This window comes from Pecten maximus, chromosome 3 (assembly GCF_902652985.1).
Source record: "Pecten maximus chromosome 3, xPecMax1.1, whole genome shotgun sequence".
In the NCBI taxonomy this organism is placed as follows: domain Eukaryota; kingdom Metazoa; phylum Mollusca; class Bivalvia; order Pectinida; family Pectinidae; genus Pecten; species Pecten maximus.
Genome location: NC_047017.1, coordinates 9083832 through 9099010, shown reverse-complemented (window position 1 = coordinate 9099010; position 15179 = coordinate 9083832).

Genomic DNA, 15179 nt, shown 5'->3' with positions numbered 1-15179 from the left:
TGCTCGACACGTCATGTCTGGCCGTTTTTTGATAAGATTTTTATTGAAGACACTTATATAGAATGGTTTCTCGGGTTTACATATAACAAGGGGGGCGTGACATACTTTAACACTCAACATTTTGTGAATACTTACAAATTTGTACTAAAAGGGTTTGTAAGATTGCCCGCTGTGGTAAAAACCCGAACCTTGTGGTAAGACGTTCATATTTGCGGCGGGCTTGAGAAGAACAGGTCTGTCTTTCTTGTGAAAATGGAGTTCATGATTTCTTTTTGTGGAGAAAGGGTTCACGATCTTTCAGGAATGAATGGTCTTATCTTTGAGAATCTGGTTGCAATCTGTGGAACAGGACACCATCACAAGGAAGCTCCGACACAGTACAAACCGCAAATCCAACGAGGCGTGAACTCGCTGATTCTGAACAGTTTCTCGCCACTGGACTGAGGTCTTGCATTTATCGACACGTTACATGCTAAATTATCTAAGAAGCTTACGGAGATACAGGGGCTAATTCGCTTAATATTTTACACATACCAGATGCCCATTCGGAGCACCGACTCTAAGGACGCCTTGAACAATCGGAAACCATCGATACTTTCCATAAAAGATTACGTATTGAACAGTCAATGCGTTCTGAAAACAGTTTTTTTTGTAATATAAAGTCTGAATAAAAAAAAAGATGTTCTAAAGATCCGATGATAGATACATGTAACTAAAAAGAAAAAAGAACATCCTACACGGCTCTTTGCATACCCCCGCCCCCTCCACAATAGTCGACCGATCGGAACATCATCTGAGAGATTCGCGTTTTCTGATATTTGTTTCAATTATTTACCAATCAGAAACGACAAAAAAAAAATTCTTACACCAGGGACAACGCTAGAGAAATGAAGATTTAATAATATTTTGGCGAACAAGTCGTATTCTACCTATATATGATATATCGATAAGACATCATAAAAACGGACAATCTGAACTTGTACAAGTCTATTAAAATGTGTGTCAGTGAATGTCTGGAGGTCTTAATAGATACTATTTAATTATGCATGAGCTAATGAATGCCTGCTATCTTGACTTCCATGTTAATTAGTGAAATGTAATTTCGTTGTTGTCTTGACGCTTGACATTGTAATGCCTGACATCTTGATTAATAATTATGACACGGCGTGAACTTTACGCGTGTGTGTCCGTTACCCTAGTCTAGCGGAGTGAGAAACCACAGTACACGCCTACCGGCAATATAAGTAAATATATATATACTCCGAGGTCTGACTAACGCTGTACGATGACAAATCTCGGGGGTTGGGACATTCTTTAATGACTTAAACACGTCTTAAAATAGCTCAGACTTTCCCCTAACTGCAAAGAGGTAGGCCGACGCGTACATTAATGCGATTTAAGTTGACCGACGGATTAGCATACCTTTATGAACCTTTATCAATACAGGTGTGTAAAATCACATTCTCTTCATAGTTCATGGTAGTGGTTTAAAATAGAGTGAACTTCGCCTCCAGAAAAGTTAACGCGCCCGTACCTAAGCTAAATTTCTTTACTGAATGAATATAATTAAACGGCTTTATTTTAACCAAGGGCGTAAACATTCCAATGTACTTTTACCGATATCGCTACTGTTTACAACAGCCAGTAGGTTTCCGCCGATTTTCATATACTACCTGGTATATTTCACTAATCGAAACACATTTAGCGTTTTGATGATTTTTTTCGGTATCAAAGAAATTCGTAATATCCAATAGCTTTATCTTATACAAATGACGAAATACAATTTAAGAAAGAAATGCTAGATAAACGAGGTAATACTTAACAGAAACACGTACACAATAATCCACTCGTTCAAATTCCGTGTATAATCAAATGTTTCTGTTGAAGATGACATTAACGAATAAACGATGTTACCCCAAGTCAAAATATCATATCTTTATGGTTATGAAGTCCTCAGATCTTAGGAATGAAAATCACAACACAAATTAACCAGAGACTTATTAACTCTCCGTTAATTTAACACTCGGAAAAGAAGCTTTCATGAAAGATATTGGTTAATATTTATAAGTTTAAATACCGCTTGTCATTACTGTATATTTGCTGGATCTACTGTACACAAACCAAAGTGTCCATATTAACACAGTTCTACTGTACACAAACCAAAGTGTCCTGACTAACAAGGTTCTACTGTACACAAACCAAAGTGTCCTGACTAACAAGGTTCTACTGTACACAAACCAAAGTGTCCAGACTAACAAGGTTCTACTGTAAACACAAACCAAAGTGTCCTGACTAACAAGGTTCTACTGTACACACAAACCAAAGCGTCTTGACTAACAAGGTTCTACTGTACACACAAACCAAGGTGTCCTGACTAACAAGGTTCTACTGTACACACAAACCAAGGTGTCCTGACTAACAAGGTTCTACTGTACACAAACCAAAGTGTCCTGACTAAAAAGGTTCTACTGTACACACAAACCAAAGTGTCCTGACTAACAAGGTTCTACTGTACACACAAACCAAGGTGTCCTGACTAACAACGTTCTACTGTACACAAACCAAAGTGTCCTGACTAACAATGTTCTACTGTACACACAAACCAAGGTGTCCTGACTAACAAGGTTCTACTGTACACAAACCAAAGTGTCCAGATTAACAAGGTTCTAATTATTAATGTACACACAAACTAAAGTGTCCAGACTAACAAGGTTCTACTGTACACAGACCAAAATGTCCAGACTAACAAGGTTCTACTGTACACAAACCAAAGTGTCCTGACTAACAAGGTTCTACTGTACACAGACCAAAGTGTCCACAGTAACAAGGTTCTACTGTACACACAAACCAAAGTGTCCTGACTAACAGGGTTCTACTGTACACACAAACCAAGATGTCCTGACTAACAAGGTTCTACCGTACAAACAAACCAAAGTGTCCTGACTAACAAGGTTCTACTGTACACACAAACCAAGGTGTCCTGACTAACAAGGTTCTACTGTACACAAACCAAAGTGTCCTGACTAACAAAGTTCTACTGTACACAAACCAAAGTGTCCTGACTAACAAGGTTCTACTGTACACAAACCAAAGTGTCCTGACTAAAAAGGTTCTACTGTACACAAACCAAAGTGTCCTGACTAAAAAGGTTCTACTGTACACAAACCAAAGTGTCCTGACTAACAAGGTTCTACTGTACACAAACCAAAGTGTCCTGACTAACAAGGTTCCACTGTACACACAAACCAAAGTGTCCTGACTAAAAAGGTTCTCCTGTACACAAACCAAAGTGTCCTGACTAACAAGGTTCTACTGTACACAAACCAAAGTGTCCTGACTAACAAGGTTCCACTGTACACACAAACCAAAGTGTCCTGACTAAAAAGGTTCTCCTGTACACAAACCAAAGTGTCCTGACTAACAAGGTTCCACTGTACACACAAACCAAAGTGTCCTGACTAACAAGGTTCTCCTGTACACAAACCAAAGTGTCCTGACTAACAAGGTTCTCCTGTACACAAACCAAAGTGTCCTGACTAACAAGGTTCTACTGTACACAAACCAAAGTGTCCAGACTAACAAGGTTCTAGCGTACACACAAACCGAAGTGTCCTGACTAACAAGGTTCTACTGTACACAAACCAAAGTGTCTTCTAGACTTACAGGGTTTTGTTGTATACAAACAACGTGTCCAGGCTATAACAATGTTCCAATTGACACACAAACGAGATTGCTTAATTTTCTACATAAGTACATTTTAAATTGCAGACAGTAATAGGTTTCACCTTTACGAGCGAATTTTTATCTACGACAGTAAACCATCTGGTTTCTACCAGCAAGACACACTTTGGAAATACAGACATGAGAAAGGGGTCACCGAGTACGAATGATCCGGAACAAGTTTACGAGTCTCGATCTCAGTTCTACTTCAAACCTCTCAAGTCTTATCGGGACCATCTCAAATTTGTATGTTTCAAAATCATGCAGAACTTGTGCTGTGATGAAAGTTCGCTCTCTTGGTATCGTGTTTTTGTCACTTACTGATTCTGAAGGCTTGTCAGCACTCTTTATGGTGCCATTAACCTTCTAAGATTATGTCATGCATTCCAAAATACTCCGGACGACCGGTTACTAGATATTATTACACGAGACTTTTGAATGTTACTGACGTTTCTGCAGTATCCAATTCTTCACGACTTTGTACTTGACAATGATGCGAAGGGTCAAAGTCAACGTAAATTGCCAAAGGTGAAGGTCAACTGTTGTTAGTGGTTAGTCAGCAAAACGAGGCTTTGTCACAAGTCTAAAAGTAAAATATGCTGATTCAAGAAAGATAAACATGCAGGACGCTTTTCATTGGTGGTTGGATGCGGATTGTTTTAAATGTTGATGCGATGTTATTGTGTTTTTTTGGTTTTGTTTTTCGTTGCTTTTTTGTGGTTTTTTTGTGTGTTTAATCGGGGGGGGGGGGGGGGGGGGGTTACTCTGATTACTCTACATTGCCTTTTGATGGATACTGGTTTAACCAGATTGTGAGGCAAAAACGGAGGCAGATACGTTTGAAACATCATAACACTTAATATCGGCACTCCAAATGTTGACGAATCGTTTAAACTGTCTAGAATGTGTTCGGATCAGATTTTGTCCACGAGGTACTAATTGGTACATATAACGGGTATGGAGTATATTTGACAGCCTCGGTGTATAACGGGTATGGGGTATATTTGACAGCACCAGAGTCCCCATTGCGAGGACATATAGAGGAGTTCCACATTAGTTACATACTCATGTAGTGTGACACAGTGGAGGTTAATCATTGTAAAGTAAACCTCCCCTCGTCAATGTAGTTATCGCCTTAGATTTATATCAACGGATTATCCCAATCCGTGAACTAAATCGTAATTCTGACTCAAAATCTATAAATCGGAGGCAAAATATGAACAAAATACACAACAAACGTTTAACCGACCACGCCGGGAACAAAATCAGAATTTATTAGAGGACAGGTGTTAGCTGAGATTTGGAACAATGGCGGGAGGTGGCGAGCAGACGATACCCGATATCCTTATAACAATACCGCGACAAGGTGATACTCTATTAAATAGATTACGTAAAGTATAATATACACATATCTAATCCAATTAACGGCACTAATTATACAAGGTATGAGTGATCACAGGCCTAACGGTTTGAAGTCCGCTGTCTCCATTGACCGTCTTTCGTTTGCTTCCTTAAGATCTTATAAATGACCCCTTTGCATGGGGGTTTCACGAAGTTCCGTGTGGGCTTGGACTAAACAGACGATTGAAATAAGGCTACTCTGGTCAACATTGAACACGATTTGATTGTATCGACTTCAAGGAGGTCTACATATCGTCTTTGTTGATATCTTGTTTATTATTTGTGCACTTTTTGGCAACAGTGTACATTTCGTCTCCCAAAAAAACAACATTTAGGCCTCGTGCACAGAGGCACGGTGCCCGTAGCCAATTTCGTTTATGATATTGAAACGACCTAGCAATCCACAATAGTCCATGATGGCTTGTTTGATATATTGCGTTGTTTCATTTATTTCGATCGAAGAGACGATGTTTGGCTGCTGTTAGTTTCTCGTCTCCCCCCCCCCCCCCTCCCCCCCCCCCCCCCCGATTTTAGCTATGAAATGACGTTGTTTAGGAGCGAGGGAACCAGAATTAGGCCGAGAAATGACATCGAAAAAAAATTCCCGATGACTTGCCAATATCATGAGTATGCTATTTTTTCGATGCCATTTCCCAGCCACCGTAGTTTTCCAAGTAACGAAGCGTTTAAGATAGTTAGCATGGGTACAAATTTGTCCAGAACCCAAATCATTACAGATTAGGCTGCCTGCCAGAATGACCGGTTGTGGTCAGTTATTGATTTTGTCTGGTCCAGTCTGGTCAGTCTAAGTATGGACAATCAATTATGATTTAGTCAGCAACGATTCGTCAAAACCATTACTCCCGACGCTAAGGGGCTGCTGTCTGTGCCATTTTCTGTATAAAGTTTTGCCAATTCTCAACTAATCGTGACAGGTTTGGGGTTTTTCATTTAGGAAAATTGTTATCAACTTTTATTCTTAAAGAATGTAATCTATGACAGTTTCTAATCATATTTCCATTTCGCTCTAATTATCAAATTTTGAAAACATGCTCATTAGTTATTGGTCATTAGAGGAGGTTTTGACACTTACAATGTACAAATGTAGGAAGGAAAGCATATGACGGATTCTGGATTCCGGAAACAACCAGAGTCAAGCAAATGATTCACCTTACAGAAAACAAATAATCTTGTGGCATTAATTGTTTCTATATTTACCCATAACACAGGCTTTATCATTAAGTTTAAATTGTTTCTTGAGCTGGGATATAGTAGAATTTGTAAGCAGATACTCGGTATCATTAATGTATATTCCTTCTAGCCACATGCAGATTGATTTGACACGGATTCCATATGTATCATGCATGATACATTTGACAAATGAAAAAAATATTGTTAATGTCTTGTGATGTTGACTTGAAGGATTCATCCGTTCATTGTTTGCCTTGCAGGTAGAGCGTAAGAATTGTATCTGCTGTCCCTAGTGCATGATCGCAAGAAGCGACTAAATTCGAGATATTATCTTTTCTTTCTAGCAACTTAATTCTTAATTTCTCTCATGACACTGCCTCACGTTCAGTATTTAGTTTCAGTTCTCGTCCCTCTGTTTTTTTTATTTGATTTTTTGACTTGGGTTCGTCCTCTGACCGAGACATACCAGAGTCTATAAAAGATTAACGTTGACACTCCAGCCTCGCGCTCAGCATTTTAGAGTGAGACGACAGGTTTTCCCATTGTCAGTATAATGTGACCGGGTCAGGTATCCTGTTTGGTGCCTTCGGTAGTGTGTTTCAGTGGGGTAGCACTATGAAGTCGGCATCAGTTCCGCGATTATACACTACACCCTATACATCTCACACGCAAGGTTTTTTTCGCTGGTAATTCGCTGGTATAAAGGCCTCGAAGCAAGTCTTCCTTAAATGGTCGTAGCTGTTTGATAGAACGTTAAACAATACCAAACCAAACCTTTATTGTTTTCCATTAAATTCCATAAGATCTATGGACGTTAAGTTGGAAATTCGTGCAAAATTCTATGTTGCTTAGTGACAGGATGTCCGTCCACAGAGAGCAAGAGATGGCACACTTCATCCTTCATGATAACACACGGAGACAAGAAACACACATAAAGACGACTATGAATAACAAAACAGATTAAAAAGAATTCACATTATTTAATTAATTAGTAAAAAACATGTTAACATATAAATACAAATTTAGATACGTAAAGTCTTTGTCAAGCACCGTCGGTATCAGTCTTGGACATCCACTGATCCCGAAATCCTGATTTCTTTTCTCTCTTAGTTGACGATCTCCTTCGGATGAGACTGCCTTCCGAGTGTATAATGATGTGTATTTGTTATTGCGGCGGAAGAGCTGGCAGCGGGCGAAGCAAAGGTCTGGCACCAGCCGGAAGTGGAGTTGGAGGTGGCGGTGGAGGGCAAGGATAAATTGGATCATTGTGTATTATCCAGCAAACACCTCTCACGCCCCGTTTGCAGAGAGGGTAGGTGAAGAAGACTTTCATTCCACGCTGCCCTGGATGAACCCCCAGTCGCCAATACTTCTTTCCCATCCGTTTTTGAGGTTTCATATCTTTCATTTCCTCTTCATCCATATAAGGATGGATTTTTGGTTTTCTGAGACGCTTCAGGAAATCGAAACAGCCCATTTTTGGAGTCTTGATAAATATCGTGCGCGTATTTGTTGATGTCCAGTATATCAATTATGACGTCATAATACTGCGTAGATACGTTATCTATTGTGACGTCGCCAGTAACGTTTTAGTCTCGTCCTGACGTGATTTGATGTTTTGACAGAAGAACTTATGCAGGTGGCAGTTGTATTCGTCTTAGTTTTAGGATTGCAAATGGAGTGAACATTTATCTATGTGCTTTTCCATATCAAGGAGCTTGGTTCTTCTTGGTGCCCCTGGTGCCTATATCTACTCGAATCTCTGTGACAGAGGCATGCTCATGTATGCGGTAAAGATCTGATTTAGGGTTAAAATCTGGGAAGAATACTTGAATTAGATTGGAATCATATTTGATCTAAGTATACTGGTTTTTACGGTAAAGATCTTTCATCTAAGTATACGGATATTTACGGTAAAGATCTTTGATCTAAGTATACGGATATTTACGGTAAATATGGTTGATCTAAGTATACTGGTATTTACGGTAAAGATCTTTAATCTAAATATACTGGTATTTACGGTAAAGCTCAATGATCTAAGTACATTGTATACGGATATTTACGGTAAATATTGTTGACCTAAGTATACGAATATTTACAGTAAGTATGGTTGATCTAAGTATACTGGTATATACGGTAAAGATCCAAACTAATTAAAATTAGACTTGCAATTTCCACTCCTCTGCGATACTCCATATCTGCAATACAAGTATTGAAGTGTATCGTAGGGTATCGTAGGGTATCGTAGAAGAGCGAAAACTACAAGTTAATTTTGATTAGATTGGGTAAAGATCTTTGATCTAAGTATAGTGGTATTTACGGTAATGATCTTTGATCTCAGTATACTGGTATTTACGGTAAAGATCTTTGATCTCAGTATACTGGTATTTACGGTAAATATCTTTAATCTAAGTATACTGGTATTTACAGTAAAGATCTTTGATCTCAGTATACTGGTATTTACGGTAAAGATCTTTGATCTCAGTATACTGGTATTTACGGCAAAGATCTTTGATCTCAGTATACTGGTATTTACGGTAAAGATCTTTGATCTAAGTATACTGGTATTTACGGTAAAGATCTTTGATCTCAGTATACTGGTATTTACGGTAAAGATCTTTGATCTCAGTATACTGGTATTTACAGTAAAGATCCAATCTACATGTAATTGAAATTAGACTTGCAATTTCCACTCCTCTACGATACTCTGTATACACTGCAGTACAAGTATTGAAGTGTATCGTAGAGTATCGTAGAAGAGCGAAAACTACAAGTCTAATTTTAATTAGATTGGGTAAATATCTTTAATCTAAGTATACTGGTATTTAATGTAAAGATTTTTGATCTAAGTATACCGGTATTTACTGTAAATATCGTTGATCTAAGTATACGAATATTACAGTTAATTTATTTGATACGGATATTTGTCGCGGGTTATAAAATAAATTTGACGATTTATGTTCCAAGAGCTTTGATACTGTACATCACGGTAAGGATTTGTGATCGACATATGTACATACAAACTGACAATTAATAAAGATAACTATGGTAGAGAAGTGTTCCGATCTTTACGAGAGAGGCCTATGCGTCCTTTACAGCGAATTGAACTGAGGAACCAAACGTTTGAGCTGAAATCAACATGTGTCAGCAATGTACATCGGTATGGGTTTCGTCAAGGGGCAGACAACTAGCTCCATACATCTTCCATGCATGTTACAGTGCTCGCTCTATCAATCATCGCGTTAGATGTTCATTACAGTTCAGCGAGCCTACCATTTGGCGTAATGACCGATTGGTGCCATCTTTCGTCAAGTCGTGATGGAGGCGAACTGTTAGAAGACGGTGGCCATGCTTCGTGTATGTTCATCGAGCCGAAAATGAGCCACCTTTACAACGTCAAGTTATAATTACATGCTCTTCCTCGTCTCGCCACTACCAGTCTGAACTGGAAAACATCGCTAGAAAATGCCTTACAACTCACATACGGGGTCTTATCAATCAGATATGTGATATGTCAGCATGACTCGACACAGGTACAATGAAGTAGTATGCCACTGTTCTTAATAGAAATTGACGAATTTTGTTAATTTAAGATTGCAGTTTGTTTTCAGAAATCTATATTAAACACCAAAGTATCATAACGAGCTGTTTATGTCTTTATTGATTTCTTAGGTAGTTGATGAACTGCAAACATGACAGAAACCATTCTGTGTTTATTTCCGGGTTCTCTCTTCTGTCATGATCTTTTTGTAGTCTTTGTTGCCCGGATGTATCCATTTTTCGCTAAACACTCTATGTAGATGCAAGTGTATCTGCCTGTATCTACCTGTATCTACCTGTATCTACCTGTATCCATCTGTATCTATCTGTATCTACTTGTATCTGTCTGTATTTACCTGTATCTACCTGGAACTATCCAACCTCAGCTACATGTACGTACAATGTATCTTTTACGGAATAGAGGCAGCAGACGTACCATTTCACTGTAATTTATTACAATCCTTAACAAAGAATGACCTTAAACAGAACTTAAAACAACAACACGAAAATGGCAATCACTGACAAGTGTAACTAATCGAATGCCACGGGAAATAAATGGTTCTGGACATATCGCTCTCCTCACAGACCCAATCCGGTCCAAGTCGCGTCAGCAGACGACAGCTTTGTCGATAAGTGTGCGGATGGAGTGATGATATTCCTACGGAAGCCGTATGTGGTATTGGATACACAGGAAACACTGGCTCGTTACCGCTCTCTTTATTGATAAATACAGAAACTTTATCCATTTACACGTTTAAATGCATTTTCTATTTCATTTTTTTTAATTTGCTGTTTTAACGGGATCATACTAACAGTACAATTGACAGACTGAATCAAGATGTCAGCAGTTAGAACTATGCTTACACAGAGTAACCATATTGAGCAGGGGTTCATACTTCAGCGAGTGCACATCTTTATCGCGCATGTTATATCATCGTGGAGATGATTACTTCCGCTAATGCAAAGAACACTGGTCACTGTTTGCCCGAAGTCATTTTAAAAAGCAAATCTTAAGATCTTTTCGTTTGTTTATCGACCAAAGAGTTTTCCGCATCTTAAATTAGCAATACCTACGTGACCAGATGAACTAATCTCGTTCAAACAGACTCGATCTTAGATAGTCTGGTCAAAGTCGGTATGGTTTTTTTGCAGATCCGACAATATAGTTATATCGGTAACATTTACATAATCAGAAAATTCCTCTACTATTATATCAGTTACAGACATATTCAAATTAATTCTGGGAGTTTGAACACGGGATCGTCACGTAAGCACGGATTCGTTAACCTAAGGCGAATATGCTTCTTATGAATATAAGTATACATTAATGATTAAATTCGTTTCAAATCTTGATATTTTTGCGTTTCGCTAAATCTGCCAGCTTGGACATCAACGCGATGCACTCTGGGAAACAATGTACACAAATGTACAATAAAATGTGCCCTCCCCTTTGTAACACGCATTTTTGTCTCTCTTCTTACTGGGCTATAATTTCCCGGAGACTTTCCCTACATGTACATGTCACATACTAGTTATAAATAGTGACACAGAACAGAACTTGTCGTTGATCCAATCCACCCCCCCCCCCCCCCCCCCCCCCCCCCTATTTATCAAATGTCAAATTTTACCTAAATTGATGGCATTATATTATATAAGATCTATGTCCCTTTCTATAAATTGATATTTGTGGCAATTTTGATTTTCCACATTTTTCGCCCTTGGCATCACTGACGTGTTTTAGAAGGACGGAACAGCTGTATGATTTCCTTAGCATACAGTGACGGGTAATGAAGGACGAATCATCTGTATGACGTCCCTACCTTCACTGACGGATAATGGAAGGACGAAACAGCTGTATGACGTCCCTAGTATAATTGACGGGTCGTCATAGAATGAGGAAAGAGCAATATGATGTCCCCAGCATCAATGACGAGTCCTAGAAGGATGACAGCAGCTGTACGATGACAGTTTACTTGTCGATTTATTTATATTTAATGTCACGACAGCACTCTCATATTTACAATCCTTCGACCAAGGCTAAATCGCCAAGGTAAATATCACAGTCAAGGGAGAAATTCATTGTCCCAGACTAGCGTAATGCCTCAAGCGGCTTCCATAGAAACCAAGGACAGCTCCTCATTCCCGCGAGTTATCTAGAATTGGTAGGCGATTGTTGGAGGGTCCTTATCTTTGAAAACCTTATAATATCAGTTCTCTGGGAAGGGAGATTTGTCCGCCGTGAAGAAGAGAGCTTGGCTCGTAGATAAGGAAGCTACTCGTCGACAAGTTTGTTTCTCCGCCTGAAGTGGTTGGAGGAAAATTAATGTCTATTTAAGCACTTTGTACTCGCGGATTATAATTACGTACATAGACATATGATTATTATCTATATTGGAATGTGTAATGAGAAGGCTCGTATGGAATTTCACGCTCCCGCTGACGAGAAACAAGTGATTAGGGTGGAGATAATCGGTCATTATGTAGTTCTGTATACTGTATCGAGATAAACGAGCGATTATGCGACCAATCGTCTCTCTTAGTTTTAGTTCAATGAAACGTGATGTTGACTGTTAAATTTAGTAACACCTAGTTGACATTTACCATTTAATAGTAATTGTTTAAAATGAATTAGGTAATTACCGTGCACCATATTCCTGGGTAGATGCACAGCGATAAAAAAAACAACATATACCGTTTAAAAATACATTAAACATTTTAAAGTACAACGCTAGTTAAATTGCTACACGTTTTGAAATTGACAAGTTTATCAAACGATCAACTTAGTTAAATTGAGTCTAATTGTAAGACAGTGTAGACAAATACAGACAAGTGAAACATTCAGCTTAAGGAGTTATGATAGATTTGTTTTGACTACGACCAAGCGAGAGATGACGAAATTGAAAATATGGAAATTTGATAGATTACACCCATCATTATGTGATAGAGATTACACCCATCATTGTCTGATAGAGATTACACCTATTATTATGTGATAGAGATTGCACCCATCATTATCTGATGAAGATTACACCCATCATTATCTGATGAAGATTAAACCCATCATTATATGATAGAGATTACACCCATCATTATCTGATGAAGATTAAACCCATTATTATCTGATCGAGATAACACCCATCATTATCTGATGAAGATTAAACCCATCATTATCTGATGAAGATTAAACCCATCATTATCTGATGAAGATTACAGCAATTTTTTTATGAATCAGATATTTTACTTTCTATAATATTACGAACTTAGTCGCACATTCTTTTCAGGATTTTTAATCTTATTTTCTTGGAAGCTTTTAGGCTTATTCCCGTCATTTCCAATGTTTATCCGTTTGTTGAAGGGAGGTAACACTCATACAAATTAAATGATAACACATTTATAGAGTTGTCGCCCTTTCTGTATTTTAAAAGCATTGCCCATTTGAAGTCCCCCATCTTCAGTTATTACGATTTAACCAACAAATATCACATATGAAGAAAGATAGATATGGGTATCGAAATAATTCTACAGTTATTGCCCTTTGTTTGCGACCCTCTTATTTCAAAACAAGTTGTTGTGAGTTTAGACACACGCAAAAGACTGTATACAAAGTATTTGTAATGCTATAATAAAATCTAATTATCAAATCAATAGACATTGTTTACATGGTTGTTGGTAATAAATTGATAAGAAATATCTCCATGTACGAACCCATCAAGTGTTTCATATAAACATGTAATACGGAAGTGTAAGTCTGTGCAGATTGTGTTTATATGCCAATGCATGCCAGTATAAAAGAGAGAGAAAATCAAATTCTCAAGTGTTATAATTAAATATGTCAGTATGACTCGTATTGCTGCCAGCTCACGTCCCTCTCCATAACGCTCAGTTTGTTTCTCGTGTGAAATTAACGAAATAAAATAAATGGAAAAGGCTAAATCAATTTCGGATCCATGATTCTATTTCCTTGTTTTCGTTAGCGATAATTAACTTTTACGACGTTGAACTGCTGGAAACAGTTTATATGTAATTGATATGGCATTGTATTGGAATATCTTTCGTAAGCCAGATTCAACATCAATAATGAAAACCAATTGTGTTGTCGGCCCATAGTGCTTACTTTCTCCTGGTTTTTTTTCTTTTTTTTCTTCTTTTTTTTACATTATTATTCTGAAAGACGTTTAATGTTTTTATTTTCTCTAAAAATCTCTCAGCTGATTTTGTACAATTTTGCATGCTATAAAACATGGTCTGGTCTCAGACTTTGATCCGATATGTCCTGGTCGCGCGGCAAAAAATAAAAAATGCAGGCAAAATACTACTTGCCATGATTGTCACGTGGCAACAACAAACACATACTACCAGGAATATCATAACTAAGATCAACACCTATAAATGTTGGTCTTTCTTTTTCTAAACGTTCGCGACTCAGAGTTATTTTCGATTCGCGGTTAAACATCGCCAAAGTTGACAAGGAGGCCAGTGAAAGTTTGTAATGTCTGTGCCGAGAACCTCAGGAGTACCAGGAGAAAATCCTACGTGATCGGGCAAGTGATCCCATACCTTTTCACTTCCTATCGGGGAATCGAATACCGACCGCTTAGGTGAAAAGTAACTTTATAGCTAGTGTGTTACCACTGTGCCACCCGACCACCATATTGACACCACCTCTTACAATATTAACAAAATGAACAGTTCTTGAGGAAAAAACAACATATTGGTGATGAAAATTGGGATACCTATTATCCTGGACCATTCGGTTATAACACAGGTAACAACTTCAGTTTGACTCGCTGTTTTATCGATATATACCTAACCCTGGCAGATTTTAGTAAGTTGATTTGCAGGTGCGAAAACATGTGGTGGTAAGGTGCTATGACGTCACAAGGACATCCAATACGAGCTCTGTGGTGAACTCCGAGTTGTATCAACATACAGATTACTCTGTAACGAAAACACGACCAGACGGAATTCTTACATACCATTTCTGTTTTTATCTTTAGCAATAATTAATTAATTACATTTTCATTTCTTTTAAGAATATTATTTTCACAATTTGATTATATAAAGGGAACAAAAGCCATTCAATCCTCTTGATTCTTAGTAAGTATGAATTGATACAGATGCAATATGACGTCATAATTTACATTGACGTAACTGGAGGCGTGGTTCTACAAACACCTCAGTCACAACCAATGCTAATATGATTGGTTGCGCTCGTAAAGGTCTGAATATCCGCCGCGTACATATTTGGATATCCACCGCATACATGCTTGGATATCCACCGCGTACATGCTTGGATATCCACCGCGTACATGCTTGGATATCCACCG